Below are 14,482 nucleotides of genomic sequence, written 5' to 3'. Positions count from 1 at the left end.
AGCACTTCCCCCTCAGGTTCAGCCTGGATGTGGATTAAAAAAATGGTCTCCAGGACCCACTAATGCAAATAAGGACAAGAATAATGGCACATTCCCCATTTTCATTTAAAAATAGTTCCAGTAGCTGACACTCACTTAGCACCTCCTCAGTGCGGGGTGCTGTTCTGAGCTCTTTGCACTGTTGACCTGGGATCTTCAGAGCAGTCAGAGGAGCTAAATTCTACTTTTGTTTCCATATTACGGATGAGGAAACTGAGGTACAGAGGGCCCGGTCCAAGCCCAGGTCACCCATTCAGCCGGGTCCAAGCCAAGCTTCACATCAGTCTCAGGTCACCCTCAGGCCTCCAGGGAGGCGGGGGTAGGGTGGGAGGCAGGTGTAGGGTTGCTGTGCCCATTTTTGGAAGGAGCATAATAGCAAGGCGCAGAGAACCTGGACGAAGGCCCAAAGGGTGCGTGCAGGGGAGGGTCTGAAGCTCCTCACTGCAGCCGCCCGGGGCCCTCCTGGGGGCCAGGTGGATTGTCAGTGGTGGGCTGGGTGGCTCGCAAGGAGAGGGAGCACGTGGGGTGGGCGGCTCTCCGGTGCTTCCTCCGGCGGCAGGAGGAGGCGGGGCGCGCTCTAGCCCGGCGCCGGGGTCTGGGGGCGCAGGCGCCGGGGTCTGGGGGCGCCGGGGTCCAAACGCGCCTGCTCCTGGGCGAGCCGCGGGCCGAGCGCTCGCCTGCGGCGTGAGGGCGTGTGCGCGCGCGCTCGGCGAGGCCGGGCTCTTTGTGTGTCCGAGCCCGTGCGCGCGTGCGTGTGAGCGTGTGTGCGTGCGTGTGTGTGCGCGTGTGTGTCTGTGTCCGCGTGTGGGGCGGGGCTGGGGGGCCCGGCCCCGCCCCGGCCCCGCCCCCGGCCCGGCCAAGCTGGTATTTTTCCACCCTGCAGGATGGGTGATGCTGAGCGCTGCCTGCTCAGACAACAGACACGCGAGGTCAGGAAGAAGCCGCTTATAAATTACCGCTTCCTCCGCGCCGCCGCCCGCGCCGAGCTCCGCGTCCCGGCCGCAGCGCCGCTCCCCCGCCGGCCCCGAGCCTCGAGGGCCGCGAGCCCAGACGCCGCGCCGCGCCGAGAAGGAGCCTGGAGCGCGAGCCCCGCGGGCCGGAGAGCGAGCCGGCGGGCCGCCCCGGGCGAGTGGAGCCGAGCGCAGCCGAGCGCCGGGCGGGCTGCGCCGCGGCCACCCCAGGTACCTGCGGGCGCGGGAGCCGGGCGCGCGGAGCCCCCTCCCCGGGCGCGCGGGGCCCCCTCCCTGCTCCGCGCCGCGGCCGCCCCGGGCGCCGCCGGCCCCGACCCTCTCCCCGCCGCGTCCCGGCGCCCCTTCCCCCGCGGGGCGGCACGGGGGGTCGCGCGCCCGGGCCCCCTGGCCGGCGGTTATTGTTCCCCGCGGAGGGCTCGGCTGCCCGTGCGGGCGGCAGGTGTGCGCGTCTGGCGGCGGCGGCGTCTCGGCCCCGTGTCTCGCGTGCCGCAGGGCTCTGTGCCGCGAGGCGGCTGCTTCTGCAGGTCCCCGGCAGCGTGCACGCCGTCCGGGCGCTGCTGCCGCTCCGCGCGCCTGCACCGTGCCGGCTCCGTGCCGGCTCCGTGTCCGCGGCTCCCGAGAGTCGCCGTCTTCGCATGTGTGCACCGTGTGCCCTGGTGTGCGGGGTGCGTGTGACTCTGTGTGTGTGTGTGACAGAGATCATGTCTCTGAGTACCTGCCTGTGCACGTGTGTGTTTCCCCGAGGGTGGCTGCGCCTCCAGCTCTTGGGTTGCAGGCGCCGGGGCGGTGTGTCCTCCGCCGTGCAGAGGGAGTGTCCCCGGTGCCTCGAGGGTCCCCAGGCCAGGGCTGGATCCTCGGGCAGACGCCGGCTGGGAGAGGTGATAGGGCGGTGGGGCTTCCAGAGGGATGCCCGTGCAGGGCGTGCAGGTGGCAGTGCCAGCTCCCAGCCATTCTGAGTGGTACAGCAGAGGCCCAGAGGGACAGCTGGGGGCCGGTGGGCAGGAATAGCAGGACACATCCCCTTCTAGACTTCTCCCTTTCCTTCTGGGGGTTCCTCTTTTGGGCAGGACCTTCTCATCCCCTCCCATCGGAGAAGTCAGAATCTCAGGGACCTCTTCCTGCAACCTCAAAGCTTTAGCTTGGACTGGAGGGGGACCTGTGGGCCGCCTTCCCGGGCAGTCAGAGGGAGGTGTGTGCTGGGCAGGGCCACGGGCTTGGCTATTTTGGTCACTGCCCAGCCTCTGCCAGATCCTGGCCTCCCCCAGGACCAGCCCCAAAGTCTTGGGAGGCAGCCGGCGCCCCCGTTTCCTGCCTGGGGAAATAAATCAGCTCAGTAACCTGCCCAGACACTTGAAGCGAGGGTCTCTGGGCCGAGGCTTAGTGGCACGTGGCTCCATTTGGACTGGGGCAGATTGGCCCACGCTTTGGCACTGCTCATGTTCAAATAAATGTCATGGAGGAGATCTTTTTAAAATTTCTTTTTAATTTTTTTCTTGGCTGGAAGGGAGGGGATCTCATCCAGAGTCTCCCAGCCAGAAGGAGTTTATTTTTATGAGAGAGAGCGGGTGAGCGCTTAGCAACCGCCTGCCTCTCTCTCTCGACCAGGGAGTCATCCTGGGGAGTGGGGTGGGCATGAGGAGGTGTGGGGGTGGAGTGGGGGGAAGAATTTCATCTGGATGGTGCTGGGGGGGCGGGCTCGGGTGGCCCAAAAGCACCAGCTGAGGACCCACGATGGGGTAATTGATGGAAGGGCTTGAGATTTAAGCCTGACTCAGCCCCCAGTTGACCTTGGGCAACCTCAGTTTCCTCATCTGTAAAATGGGCAGGGCAGTCTGGTTTGGGGGTCAGCAGGAGCTGGGAAGCAGGAGTTTGTCCTGCGGGAGCTGAGTTCAAGCACTGGGCCTCTGTCTTGGCAGTCGACCTTGGGCCATTCTTTCAGTCTCTTTCAACCTCTGCTTTGGCTGCCTGGCCGGCAAGGACACCAGGGCTGGCCTTACTGCGTCCTTGAGGGGATTGAGGGAAATGAGGCTGAATAAGCCTGTGGTAAGCTGTAAAACCAGGCTCAGCTTCAGAGCTGCCGATTAAAGGGTGTCATGAGGTCCCACCCAGGTCACTGTGGTATGTGGCAGTGGCCAAGGTGCACTCTCAAGCTCTTGTCCTTCGGGGATATTCTTGTAATGACCGGTGGTGCAGCTGAAATCGGCCTCCCTCCTACCTCACCTGCAGTGACTGTGTTATGTCCGCTTTGCAGGGCCAGGAGGCCCTGGTGGTAGTGCCCATTGTATAGATGGACAAACTGAGAGCCACTCAGAGGACTTTGCTTTATCCACTGGTGGTAGGATTGGACTTCAATGGCCTCCCTGGGCCAGCTGTGAGTTTTAGCCCCATGGAGCTTTAGTCACTGATGTCTTGGGAGTTGAAATTGGACCAGGACCTAGGTGGTAAACAAGTGACACGGGTGCTCCGGTCCTCAGGGTTGGAGGCTGAGTGTGGGGCACCTCATTTCTGTATCTGGGTGCCTATTTGCCCTTCTCTGGGGATGTTGTTTTCTAACTCTGATTTATCTGCCCGTCAGTCTGTCAAAGGATTTGGGAGCTGTGCCTCTGAAAGTCTTTCCAAAGGCCTCGGAATGATAAGAATAGTAAATGGGATGCACTGCGTGGAGTGCAGCATGGCTACACCTGGAGGGGTCTGGGCAGGAGTTTGGGCAGGCTTTGAAACCCCAGGGTCACCCTGGCAGGGGCCTGAGATCCGCCACTTCTGCAGGTCACACGCCAGATCAGAGTCTTTGGGGCTGCATCTCCCTCCACGTGAGACTCCTTGGCCAGAGCTCCGGTTTGAATCTGTGGGTCCCTCTGAGGAGCTGTGAATGTGCAGGGCCCAGGTGGCCTTTGAGTGTGAACAGAGCCCCATTAAGTTGGTTAGTAAACCTCGCTAAGGTTGGTATCGGCCTGCACTGGGTTGAGGTAGAATATTGGCTTTTGAGATAGGATAGAGTGGCCACTGCCTGACCGTGCTGTCCGTGGTGTGCTGCGAAGACTGGAACCGGGTGTGTGTGTTGACAGCTGAGTTAGAGGCAGGAGGCACTTCAGCTTCTTAGGCGAGGTGCTCTGGCAGTTGGCGTCTTCCGTCAGTGAAGGAACAGATTGTGTGGGTAGGGGGCATTGCAGGTGCAAAGGCATGAAATAGCCAAGTGTGGCATGAAATAGCCAAGTGTGTTTGTGGAACAAGCCTCCCTGGGGCTAGCTCGAGAGGAACCAGAGCCAGGTGGTGGAGGGCCTTGAGTGCCAAGTAAATGGGCATCGGCTTTATTCTGAGGGCAACATCGAGTAGTCAGTGTTGTCAGGCTGGGTCTGAGGGCAGTGGTGGGGAAGCCAGATGAGCCTGGGAGCCTGGGAGAGCCTTGCTGGTGGGTGAGGAACTACGCTGGGGTCCAGTAGATCGGCCAGGCCACTGCCGATCAGGGCACAGAACATTTCCAGGCCAGCGAGTCTTGCCTCGAGCTCTCTGTGTACACGAGGTGAGGGCTTGCACATGCTGTTCAACAGGCACACAGGCCATCAACTTCCCGACTCCCACCTCCCTGGGCGCACGCTCTGCCCTGGCCTTTTTCAGGTGAATTATGTGTGTCCGGAACAGGGCTGTGGGGTTTCCCTTCCCGCCTCACCTGGTCAGAGGCTTCATTTGGAAACCCAAGCTGAGGGGCAGGGCTGGAGAGGGGGGAGGGCAGAGAATGAAAATTTGTTTTTCCGTTTTTAAAGCTCTGTGAGTCAACCAACTCTTATAAAAACCCGGCATACAAACAACAAGTCACCCAAAAAAAGAAAAGGGGGGAGGGCCAGAGAGCAGGGGGTAGGCAGCATTAATAACTCTTGTCAGACATCAGAATTTGTTGAGTTACTCGACAAATTCAGATTCCCAGGCCCAGCCTGGATAGACTGAATTGGAATCACCAGGACGTGTCGCTTCCCCATGTGATTTTTTTTAAAAGAAGATAGCTTATAATTGAGGTAATTTACATAGTGAATGCAAAGATTCTGTTACAGTTTGACGAGTTTGGACCAATTTCTAGACCTGTGTAACCACCACCCAGCTCAGGTACAGAACATTTCCAGCATCTCCCTCCCAAGTTGTCTAGCTCCCATCCCCACCCCAAGGCAATGACTTTCTGACTTCTGCCGCTATACCTTAGTTTGGCTCAAGCTAGAATTTCATATAAGTGGATGTGTATAGCCTACACTCTTCACTTCTTTCTCCCAGATGTTTTGGAGATCTACGCATGCCACTGAGTGTATCAACAGTTCATTCCTTACATTGCTGAGTAATATTCCATTGCAGGGGTGCACCAGTCTAGTTTGGGCTACCAAATAAAGCGCCGATGAGTATTCATGTGCACATTGTTTTGTGGACATATATTTTCATTTCTTTTGGAATAGAATGGAATAGAATTGCTGTGTTGTAGGGAGGCTACTGTTAACTTTATGTAAAGTAGCCCAAGAGTTCTCTTTTAATTCCCAAAGTAATGGCAAGTCAAGTCATACAAAACTGTATCTTTTCAGGTTATTTAAAAAAAAAAAAGTGGTATCTACTCATTGGTCTGTCCATCTGACTGATAATCTGCTTATATCTCTTTTCTGTAATAAATGGTAGTAAAAATGATAAAGTCCTTTAAGGTTATACATTTCCCTCTGTATGCAGCTTTAGCTGTATCCCTTAGATGCTACATGGACATATATACTTTGTGTTACTTTCTAGAATGGTTTTAATTTCCTTTTTTATTTTCTCTCTGATGTTAGGATCTATTTAGGAAGCTAGCGGCAGTTTTGTTTGGTTGTCAGTGAAAACGGCATCACACTGTTCTTGGTTCTGCCACTTACTCTATTCAAACAACAGGCCACTGTGGAACCAGCACTTGTGAGAACAGACAGATCTGCCAGCCTTTCTGAACAGCTCATCTGTATTTAGGGATGACTGACCCAGTCTGGCCTGTCTTAATCAGCCTGAGTGCTGCCAGCTCAGGGAATGAACCTCTCCACCCCACTGACTTTGAACTTGCTCTGAAGGTGGGCAGAAAAGCAGCACCTGCTGGGGGGTTCTTTACCTATTAGATGAGTTCATCCAGGGTCAGAAAAATGACTTGGCCTCCAGCTCACCCAGCTGGGACGTGGGAAGGTGGTTGAAACCAGAGCCCCCCATCCCCTGGTTCCACTGACCTCAGTGCACATGTTTGTTGAGCACGGATGGCAGGTGTAGTGCCCAGGCCAGGAGGGCAGGACAAATAAACAACAGCCCCTGTGTTCAGGTAGCTCCCAGCCTTGCGGGAGGGGAGAAATAGCTGTATCAGGAAGAGGTTGGTGAACAACCTCAGATGGTCTATGCCAAGGGCTGGCAAGTCATCCAGACAGGAAGGTCTGTGGGGAGGGTTGCCCATTGGCAGTAGGCTGCAGGGACTTTGGGATTCCTGCCCACCCACTATTGGGAGAGCAGACTGAGGTCTGAGTGAGGCACAAGTGAACACAGGAAGATAAAGCCTTCAAAACGGCGATTATCACCAACTTGTGGCTTCCCCCATCCCACCTGCATAAATGATGATGTAAAACAGGTGAATTTAAGGACAGCTTCCCCAAGCTTTGGGTGATGGAAGCCAGCAGTACTCAGATGCTGATTTTAACACGACTTGTGAGGGGGTGAGAGTGCAAAGAGCTCCTGATTGGAAGGCTTCCTTAGTGTTTGGCTGCTTAGGAGACACCCTGGAATCAATGGGGGTTCTTGGGAAGCAGGACCCTCTGCTGGGCAGAGCACAGCCTGGGTCCTGGGACAGTGCTGGCAGCTCTGGAATAAACAGCTGCAGGGGTGGAAGAGCGAGGGCTGGCTGAGCAGTCCTGGACTGCAGGGCAAGAGTTCTGGTTCTGCTCACCTTGATCCTCTTGGTTCCCCGCTCCCCAAACTTCAGCCTCCCTATTGAATAGAGGTTCAGTCCACATCTCCGTGAGGTCCCTGCTGCTGGCTGAGCCCTGCCTTGCTCTCAACTCTCACATTATACACAAGTGCTAAGCCACTCACCCCATGCTCCCCCAAGTCTTTCCAGCAGAAAGTCCTTAACCCCTCGTGGCCTGTTGCCTGGTGGGGGTTTAGGGGTGCAGGGGTGTGGTTGGTCTGCAGATTTCAGCAGAGTCATGCTTAGTGGGTGAAGGGCACCCAAAAGGGGAGGTTCTGAGGGCTCTGCCCTCTTACCCCGTTGTCAGTCAGAATCTGGAGCTGGCTGCTCAACCCTGGTGGACTTGGCTCATGATTTCAAGGACATTCTATCACCAGAGGGCACCTCGTATCGCCTCTCTGGGTGGACTGCACCATAGCTCAAGACAGTAGCCTCCTCACCAGCCTCTCATCCAGGGGCCAACTCTCAACCTGTCACTCTCCTCTTCAAAAGCCTTCAGTGGCTCCCTAGTGCTTCCTAAGGCTTTGTGAAATCAGTCTAAACTTCTTAGCCTGGCATTCAGATCTCTCCATGAGCTGCCTCCTGGCCAGCATTTACCCACATCTGCTCTTTTTTTTTTTTTTAAAGATTGATTGATTGATTTATACATACATGCATACAAGCACTGGGTACAGTCAGAAGTGCGGGAGGGTGAGAGAATTCACCAGAGCCAGAGCGGGGAGCAGAGCAGGCAGAAGAACCAAAGTACACTGCTGAGGGGAGCAGTGGGCAACAGGAGAGGTCTGCTCGCCATGCGGGACCCTCCTCCGGTGGCCTGGGAGCAGCCGGGGATCGAACCGGTGCTGCAGAGGCTGCGGGCAGCTTTGCAACCCAGTGCTCAACTGCTGCGCCACCGGGGAGGCCCCATCTGCTAACTCTTTCTCCTTATGATCTGGCTGGCTTCTGCCCTGCACAGCCTCGGGCGTCCTTGGTCTTGCCTGTGCCCATGGGCCTGCACATGCCTCCACCCACAAGGCCCCTTCCTCTTTTCTCTGACGAGCCACCTTGAAGCTACCTGCTTCAGGAGCTCTCCTTGAGCCCCTTAATGGTGCCTGGAACATAGTAAGTCCTCAGGATTATCCGCGTCAAAGTGGACTTAATCCCAGCCTGGCTCTGAGCCCTGAAGCCCTTTGCTTCAGCTAAAGCCCAGACCTTTGTGGTATGCCCTTTTATCCATCCCACCTGACTGGGGTTGCTTGGAGGGAGCCGACAGATCTTGGCATCGAGTTCAGGCCTGCCACATAGTAGGTCCTCAGTGCACAGATGCAGGCTGTATGATTCCCTCTGCCTCGAAATGAGAGCCGATAGTTCGAACTTTTGTGTGGGTCCAGGTTTGGAAATTCTACACACCTATCACCATCCAGCCACCCAATAAATATTTGTCCTGCATCACTGGATGTGGCAGGTCAACAAGACACCCAGTCAGACCCTTAAGGAGCTGAATTGTCACTGACTCCCTTGGCCCCCAACTTGCTTGTATGATCTCAGCCATGCTTTTCCTCTCTGGTCTTCAGTCTTTAACCTATAAGGAAAATTTGTGTCTCAGTCAATCCCTTTTTTTCCTATAGGGGAGTGCATGCTGTGACACGCGCCCCCCATGGGGTGCTGCTCCAGTGGGCCCTTTTAAGGATGCTACAGGGGAGCAAAAATTGCATTTCCCAAGTAATTCTTTTTGGCCATAGGCCTGCTTCTTATGGGAGGGCTCTAAAGGCTGGGAGGGGGTGACCCTTGTGTAAGAAGTTCTCCCCTAGCAGGGCTATGGGTGGCTCCCTCACTTCACCTGGGAGACCTAAGTGCCTTACTTTTCAGTGGAGAAGGCCCAGCCAAAGTGCGCTATCTCCTGGTTGTTTGCTTGTTTGCTGCGCCTTCCCTGGTGACCCCCTGAAATCACCTTCCCCTTCCCCGCCCAGCCTTTGTCTTAGCTGCCTCATTTCAGTGGCCTCTGAAGCCTCTTTGCCACTTTTACTGGGTTTCTCCCGTGCATCCAGAGGTTGCATTACTTTTAAACTTGCTTTTGGCTTTTTTTCTTTTATCAGTCTGTCTGGTGCTTGTTTGATTATTTGTCAGCTTGGAACTGAGTAGGGTACAGGATGATTTCCTTTGCGCCCCAACAGTGTAGTGTTATTCTGTTGGCATTCAGGATGTCTTGGTCCTAGTGCTAAAAGGAGGCACCCCAGTTTGGGGCTGGAGTTCCGCAGAGCTATAGCAACAAGCTTTTACTAAAAAAACATTTCCTCGGGAACAATGTGGGCTTTTCCTCCACCCTTGGTAGAGGAATACAAATGAAAACAGACCTTAGGGGGAAAAAAGAGGACTTGGAGGAACAGATAAATAAAGTTTATTCACTATATGAAAAAGAGGAAAGAAAAACAAGACACTCCCTCCAAACCCGCCAGCCTCTGCTCCACAGTGCCAAGCGGAGTCTGTTTCCTCCTCTGTGCTCACCAGAGGAAGATGTTGAGTATAGTTTTAAAAGGAATCATGTACCAGGTCTGAAACAACAACAGAACAGCACCAAATGGTCTGGGATGGGGGGCGGGGAGCTCCAGCTACAGGTGTGTTTGTGTTGTGCACAGAGTTTTATAAATTTGAACCAATATTTTTTCAATGTGGCTTTTTTTTTAACCTGCAACAGGATGCCCTGGGATAATGTCATGAGCCCTGGGCTGGTGACCATCAGGGATGCTGGGAGCAGCACCTCCCAATACCCCTCCTTCACTCACCGCCCCACCGGCTACTTCCTCATTTGGGCCCCTGTCCAGCTCTGGAACCAAGCTGGGGAGGCGTTCCCGTCGGAGAATTCCTAACCTGAGCCCGCACTTTGCAGCATGAGAGGAGTGGAGAGCTTCCGTGTTACAGGCTTTGCACTGACAGCCCTTGCGTGAGGCCTTGGGCTTTCACAGGGGCAGTTCCAGGTAGAGCAGAGGAAATCCAAGGTGCCCCCCTTTAACAGGGTAGTCCCCAGGAAAAGGGAAGGTTCTAGGGTCCCTGCTTCACCCAAAGAGGGTGGAGCTGAACAGAGAAGAGAAGCTGGAAAGGAGACTGGAGAAGGAAGGAGCAGGATGGAGAGCCAGAGGAGGCCTGGAAGAGGCACATGCGGCAGGCACAAGCTGCACTGGCTTCCTGGTGCTGGACTGGGTGAAACAGATGTGGGTGAGAGACCCGTGGGGAGGTTAACAATAGCAGCTTTTACCTTGATTTTGCTTTTTCTCCCAGACTTGTCTGGCTGTTTTTGATCCTTTTCCATGGATCCCCGCCCGAAGGTGCTTTAGATTTGCAGCAGGCTTTCAGGCCTTGCTATGGGCCAGTCCTGTTTGGCTGGACATTTAGTCACGAGGGGATGGGTAGCTTCGGGTGCTAGGTTTGGAAACTATATTCTTTTTTTTTTTTTTTTTTTAAGATTTATTTATTTATACAAGAACCAGGTACAGACTAGATGCGCGGAAGGGTGAGAAGATTCACCAGAGACCGAACCTGGAACAGAACAGGCAGTCTGGTGAAATACACTGCTGAGGGGAGCAGTGGGCAAGACAGGAGAGGTCTGCTTCACTCTGTGGGATTCTCGCCGGCTGGCCGGGATAGAACTTGCGCTGCAGAGGCTGCAGACAGCTTCACAGTGTGGCGCTCAACCGCCTGTGCCACCAGGGAGGCCCTGGAAACTATATTCTTTGTCTTGTCTGTATTGCACACTAACTGTATTAAAGTTCCTTTCCATTAAAGGTCTTATATGTTTGTCTTGATGCGGTGGATGACAGAACCTATTTAGAGCGGGCAGGTTTGGGGGTTCTGGAGTGCCCCTCTCCCTGTGACATCCTCACACCACTCCCCCCTGGGAATGCAGGGCTCCCCTACATCCATCTGGGGTGCTCACCCTCAGAGGCAGCCTCTTTACCGACTCAATTGAGCTCCAGGCAGCATCTCCAGGCAGGGGGTGCATTTGCCTTCTGTAAAAAGTTCCTGTGGAGAGGAACAGAGGCAGCCCCAAAGTCCTCTGCCCAAAGCCCCAGATCTGAGACCTGGAATGTTTTCAGTATATTTTGTTGCTTTGGCAGCAGCTGAGGTAGATGGAGGCTGGGTTCTTGCTCGCTAAGTCTCTGGGGCAGGATGCCCCCAGGCCGTGACCATCAAGGGCTCTGAGTTGACTCCAGAGGATATTCTCTGCTCGCTCTCAACAAGTATTAGCCTCTCACCCCTTCTTGCCTTCCATTTCCCCCAGGCCCAGCTCTGTCCTGAGCACCGCCACCGCCATAACCCAGACTGTTACAGGGCAGCCCAATATAAAGATATAAAACGGGTTTAGCTCAGGACATCCTTTCTCCCTACCAACACCAGCTTCCCTCTTAGAGGAAGCTGGCAGATGGACCCAGAATCTAGTGTAAATGCCTTTTCCCAGCAGGAGGGCTAAGGTGGACCCTCTGATTCTGCATTTCTGATCCCCTCCTCCTGCTGGTCTGTAGATGCCCTGGAGCTAAGGCACACCTATGGGCATCCACTGCCTCTCGAGAGCCTGGCCCCTTGCCTTGTAAGCCTCAACTCCCTTATCATCACAAAAGAGGTCATTATCCTTATTTTGCATGTAAAACGGAAGTTGAGGCCCCAGAGAGAGCAGGTAACTTGCCCAAGGTCACACAGCTGGGAGCTGGCCCAGCCTGGGCCAGCGCCACCTTGGAAAGGATGCTGGTAGGGAAACCCTTTTTACTCCACGGTGTCTGTGGTCCAAAAGCCACAGGAGGCTTTTCAAGGCAGCCAAGTGGGATATAAATCAGGGGGAGCCCTGGGCCAACCAGGCCAGCACTGACAGCAGAGTGGCTCAAGGCAGTGTGTCGGGCCCAGGCCCACAGCGGGGCTTGGTGCTGGGATGGCAGCCTATTGGGGGCGGAGGCGATTCCCAGAACTCCTGGAAGACCCCAGCAGGGCCTGCAGGATCCCGGGAGGCTCCGTGTAAGTCATAAAGCCTCCTTATTGTTTAAATAAATCCCAGGTGGAGGGTTGTGAAGGGGGGCGGGGAGGGGGCAGCGGAGGGAATGGGCAGGAGCTGGGATCTCGTGCTTTCTTGTTTAAAGACTGGTTCCTCCTCCAACTCAAGGCATTTGGGAGCCTGCTTTGAGTACCGAGGGGTCACAAGCTCCTGCCTGGTTGGGGCTTTATTATTGCACTGAGCTCCTGACCTCAGCAACTGCGAAGAGCAGAACAGTCTGTTTTAGGTCATCAAAATGCGGCCCCTGGAGGTGCAGTGTGGGCATCACCTGGGAGCTGGTTTGAATGAGGAATCTGCTGTCTCAGGTGGGGTGGGGCCCCCATAACCAGTGTTTTCCTAGCCCTCCAGGCAGTTCTGAGGCAGGCTTAACTTAGAAAAGAGCTGATGTCTCCATTTTCGTCCAAATGCCCTGAGAGGGGGAAGGCTCAGTCCAAAGCTTTGCAACAGGCACGGTAGCTAGAGTACTGGGCCTGCCAGGGAAACCTCAGTGTCGTTTCATCTGCACCGTCTGTTCTGTTGGCTTGAATGTTAGACATAACATTCACCTAGTGAATTCAAGGCAGGGTGTTGGTCTGTATTGCTAAAGTTGTAAGCAGAAGAAGTCAATGAGTCAATGGTTTGCACAGATTCCTTCTGCTTACAACTTTAAGAAAACAGAGGAAGATCTACTGACTCCTTTAATGGCCCAGGGTCACACTTCCAGCATGGATGGCCCCAGGTGCTAAGAGATATCATCAGGAATTCTTCTATTTCTGGGCTTCATGGCCTTCCTCTGTTGGCCTGTTCTTCTTGGGGTGCCCCCGGCAGCACCAAGTATATCCTCTCCCAGTGTTGCCATCTCAGCCTTTACAATTTTTTTTATCCTTCACCCCACTTTTCCCCAATGTTTTAGCTTAAATTCATGTTATGGTAACTTGTGGTTGTCCAGGCTTGGGGATGTGTCTGTCCTTGAGCTAATCCTGATAGCCTTCTGCTTGGCTGGGCCCGGCCCACACCTGCCACCCAGCCCTGGCAATGGTGGGGTCTGCCTACCCAGAGCTCCAGGGACTGAAAATGGGTTTTCAGATAGGGACTGAAAATGGGTTTGCAGATGGAATAGTAGATGAGGCTGTGTGCAGAAGTGGCCTGGGTGCCAGTAGGCTAGAGCCACGGAATTGCGTTCTCCTGTCTGAGCTGGGCTGGCCGGCTAAGGGCTCTCCCAGGAAGAATGACACTCCCCTTCTCGTGGTCCCTTAATGTTGCATCGGTAACTGAGCACTGCCTTCCACTTTCCTTTTGTCCATCTGTCTTCCTTGGTGTAGTCCAGCCGAACAAGGCACACACCTGTCCCAGACATTACTAATCCAGCCCAGCCTTCACAGAGGCCAGCGTCACGGCAACCTGGAAGATGAACCCTTGATCACATCTCTGTTACTTGTTGCCTTTTTGGGGTTTCAGGCTCCTTCAGAGCCCATGTGTTCTCAGCTGTGTCCCCCGTGCCTAGAACAGTGCCTGGCACCTTGTAGATACTCAGGACAGGAACCTCAACCTGTGTTGCGGGCTCCAATATAGCAATGAGGTGGTCTGATTTGGGGGATGGGGAGCTCCGGAGGAAGAGTTTCTGGGACAGAGCCTTAGCACTAGGGAGGGAGAAATGAGGGTGAAGTAGTACCCATCTGAAGGCCTGGCTCCCTTGACCCCCCCCTCTGCTAGCCTCACTTACATTCTTCATGGGTTGTGAAATTCTGATTGACAGGCCCCGTTTTCTGGTTTTATCTTCTGGATTCACCAGGAGCCCTTTTCTGCATAGCTCTGCTGGTGGAATGAGAGACTCAGGTGACCTGCCCCTCTTACATTATTTCCCAAACTGAGTTCCAAAGGACAGGAGGCATTCTGTTTAAAGCAAAAAAAGCTGGGGTCACTCACACCAGGGATGGCAACTCGGTCAAGTTGAGCAGATCCCTTGGTGTGATGATCCCAGCCTGTCACTAGTTGATGAGCCGCGTGTTCTCCAAGAATCAGGCACCCCTCCCCATGCCTCCCCCAGGCCCAATATCAAGCCCTAGCATGTCCTTAGCTGGCGGGGAATAATTCAGACTGGGTGTGTGACTGAGCTGGTAGGGGCCCCCAGGAGTGTGAACTTTTGGGTGCGGCTGGGGAGCAGTGTACTTGTGTGCTGCCAGCTCACGCCCAGTACAGCGGGGGTGAGCTGGCTCACCTGCGACCTGCTAGAGGGGTGTGTGAACCATTGGCCTTGTGTGGGTGTGTGTGTGAACCAATGGGTCTGTGCGCTCGCATGAGTGTGCACCTGGGCTGGAGCACCCCAATTTTCCCGTCCTGTCCCTGCTGTGTTGATGTGTTCTGCCAGCATGTGTGCTGGGCACTGGGCAACACAGGGAAGAGTCTTGTTGAGAGTCACAACCTGATCAGATCTTCCCTTTCTATTTCTCTCGTCACAATAGGTCCAGAACAACCGCCTTTGCTGAGGAGCCTCCAAAACGTAAGTGATGTTGACCTCCTGTAACATAGGTTGTAGGT

At 54.8% G+C, this 14,482-nt stretch overlaps 1 protein-coding gene across 1 annotated transcript in view; it reads left to right on the top strand.

Moving 5' to 3' along the window:
- Positions 1-1,169: 1,169 nt before the first annotated feature.
- SLC6A6 (solute carrier family 6 member 6) overlaps positions 1,170-14,482 on the top strand; it is a 73,222-nt gene continuing 59,909 nt past the window's right edge. Inside the window, exons 1-2 of the mRNA XM_037523652.2 lie at positions 1,170-1,220; positions 14,407-14,444. The gene's annotated coding sequence lies outside the window, so the exon portion shown is untranslated. The remainder of the gene's footprint in view (positions 1,221-14,406; positions 14,445-14,482) is intronic.

This window comes from Talpa occidentalis, unplaced genomic scaffold (genome assembly GCF_014898055.3).
Source record: "Talpa occidentalis isolate TD23 unplaced genomic scaffold, MPIMG_talOcc4v2.1 talOcc4.10, whole genome shotgun sequence".
NCBI lineage: Eukaryota > Metazoa > Chordata > Mammalia > Eulipotyphla > Talpidae > Talpa > Talpa occidentalis.
Note: the sequence above shows the minus strand (reverse complement) of the source record. Positions and strands in the feature narration are given on the sequence as shown.